We start from the raw sequence: 3,063 nt of genomic DNA on the forward strand, positions 1-3,063 counted from the left end.
CAATTAAAAAGAATCCCATTTGTTTCTCAGACTCCTGAGAAATATTTATACGCTGCTCCGAGGTGCACTGGCACCGCGGAGCAGCGTAAATTAAAACAATACAGCGCCAATTAGCATATTTAGATTTAAAAATTATGAAAGAAGCCAACTAAGTATATTATTTACTTAGTTGTACTGTACATTGTAATGAATAAAAATTTGAATGTCGTTCGAAATTTCCTCCCTTTTAAATTACTGCCTTAGACGACAGCCTGACCTCTCACCCCACGCGCCCGACCGAAACAAAATTTCATGTTTTTTCCTATGATTTTGAATATTTGAATTATTTTTATTAAATATATATATATTTGTTTATTTATCGATATTTATATATTTCATATACATTAGGAAATGTCGCTGGACAGCAGATCTCCTCCTCCAATAAATAACAAGACTCATAACAAAAACAGATAAAATACATAAAAAGAAAATCAATCGACATAATAAAACATATATGAAAATTTCAAATACAATATATAAGACAAAATATACACAAAATGTCTAAAATATTAAATGCTAAAGGTACAAAGCTAAAGTTAAGACAAAAATTTAGAAACAATATAATAACAGAGTATAGGATATTTCCATAAAATTCCATTGCGTAAAGTGTAAAAGAATTAAAATTCAATAAGATATGTAAATAAAGTCGCATTTACAAACTGCTAAGAATTATATAACAGACGTGGAAAAGATGTTTTATAACATAAAAAATCGACGTGATGGGTGTTTTCTACATTGTTCGTGTTTCCAGCTATGTGGTAGAAAAAGGTTATATATGAAATAGATAAATGCTAAAAAGGAGTAAAAATACCAGCGGTGTCTTCCTTTTTAGTGTTTACAATTTTTGAAAAGTAGTCTTCTTTCAATTTATATTTTGAATATTATATGAGAAATGGAATACAATACGGTATAACTTTTGTTTATGGGGCCACCTATGAAATTACACTCAAGAATTGCATAAGTTTTAGCATTAATTAACCATCCCAATCTTTCTGGCTACTTCAATTGCCAGAAATTCCATACCTCGTTATACATAAGTGAAATTCTACTTTACTTATTTTCAAAATAATAATCAACAACTGGCATTATGTTGAAGTTAACTAAAGTTATATACATTTATTTTTGCAGAAAACTGCACACTAAAAAGAAGAATTGATATTCCTAAAGGATATTTTAACGTAGATGGGTGTAAGAACCAGAAGAATATAATAAATTTGGGTGATTGCGAAGGCGAATGTGATACAAGATCCAAATACGAGTACGAGTACGAGTCAAACGGTATGTTACGTTTTTTTTCTTTTATTTTTAATATAGGCATTTATCTTAATCCGACTTTCTTCATTAACAGGTGTCACATATACGAAGAATTGTTCTTGCTGTATACCTACTAGATACAAAGAAGTTGCTATTAAATTGTATTGTGATAAAAATGATACAACTGTCGATCATTCTATTAAAGAACCAGCAGAATGCAGATGTGAGCCCTGCAATTTGCAAAAGAAATAATGTGTGTAACACATATTCTATATGTAGCCTATTTTGATAATTGAAATTATATGATATGTAAAATTGAAAATTTTGGTGAATGGTAATTATATAGCCACACATAGTTACATAAATAATCAATTAATATAAATATGTAATCTGTAAATTTCATTGGTTTTTGGTTGTTGTATCTTACCCAATTATTCAAAGGAAAATAAAATTTCAGTAGTTTGCATGCATTCGTTGCAGAATTTTTTTTAAAATCGCGATGCTGTATCAATGAATCACAAAAACACATCACAATACCTGTTATGTTTCAACTGAAATTCTTATTGAAGAAAAATAATGAAAAACAACGCTTTTTACATGATCTTTTAAGGAAAGTTTACCGATGAGAGGTTAATCAGTTCCAAAAATGGTACAAAAGACCTTACTACTAAGAAGACAGACATAGAACATGCTCAACCATGACGTGCCCGGTGTAAGTTTCAGTGTTGCCAGCTGTAATTAAAACAATATATCTAGACAACATTAGTTAAAAATACGGTTAGATTTATTTAAGTTAGATTTACCTTACGGTTAGATTTATTTAAGTTAGATTTACCTTAGGTAAATCTAACTTAGATCCAGGATACAAAATATTTAGATTGGCAACAGGGAGTGTAACAAAAGAAATATTTTAGTTGCCAAATTGCCATTCAACCCCTGACTACACTATTTTTACTTCTTGTTTATTCGGCACTTTTAAAATATTACCAATTAACCGGGAAAAATGACAAACTGGCCGGGACGTAGGGACCACGTCATCAAAGCGAGACGTCTGATATCGACATTATTATTTATTGATAAGTCATTTCGTGTTTAGTTCGAATTTCGAATAAAAAACAATACTTATCAAAACTTTGAGTTGATCAATGTCCAAATTTCTGTACGGACCATCAGAATTTTTTCCTGTCATTAAAACTGCACTTCTCTCGTGTCTCTCACGGATCTCCGTTTTGCTTAGGAATCAGTTGATATTTCTTTCAGGTATCAGTTCAAAAAAGAAAACTTTTGCAAGAACTCTTCCTGAAAATTTGAAATATATGATAAAAAACTAAGTTCGACGTAAATGATTAAAAAGCAGTTTCAATGTGAATCTAACACTGAGTTGATCTAATTCCAGCGGTAATGCGTGGGGCCAGAGCCGTAACTATGATTTTGGACGTCTACGGCCAAGAATAAAAATGGTGCCTTTTTAATTTTTATTATTAAAAAAAATTATATTTTTATTNTATTTTTTCGTTTATCTTTCTATCTTGTTACTAGTATTGGTTTATCCATATGGCATTTCTCTTACCTACTGTTCGTCATATTACCAACTCTAATAATAGAAACAACAAAATAGAAGACATTACATGTGTGTTTTTATGTATAATTTTATATTAGCATGATTTAAAAAATAAAACTTTTTTCTAAATAGCATAACGACAGTGAGAGACAGTGAGAGAAAGAGAAGGGCCGAGTAGAAGCATAGCCCCTTGGGAAATGGGAGAAAGA

At 30.3% G+C, this 3,063-nt stretch overlaps 1 long non-coding RNA gene across 1 annotated transcript; it reads left to right on the forward strand.

Moving 5' to 3' along the window:
- The first annotated feature begins 997 nt into the window (after positions 1 to 997).
- LOC111638189 lies at positions 998 to 1,733 on the forward strand. Its single transcript, XR_002758812.1, has 2 exons — positions 998 to 1,317; positions 1,388 to 1,733. It is a non-coding gene; the product is annotated as an uncharacterized LOC111638189 (long non-coding RNA).
- Positions 1,734 to 3,063: the final 1,330 nt, after the last annotated feature.

This window comes from Centruroides sculpturatus, unplaced genomic scaffold (assembly GCF_000671375.1).
Source record: "Centruroides sculpturatus isolate CEXI.00-Female unplaced genomic scaffold, Cexi_2.0 scaffold767, whole genome shotgun sequence".
Lineage (NCBI taxonomy): Eukaryota > Metazoa > Arthropoda > Arachnida > Scorpiones > Buthidae > Centruroides > Centruroides sculpturatus.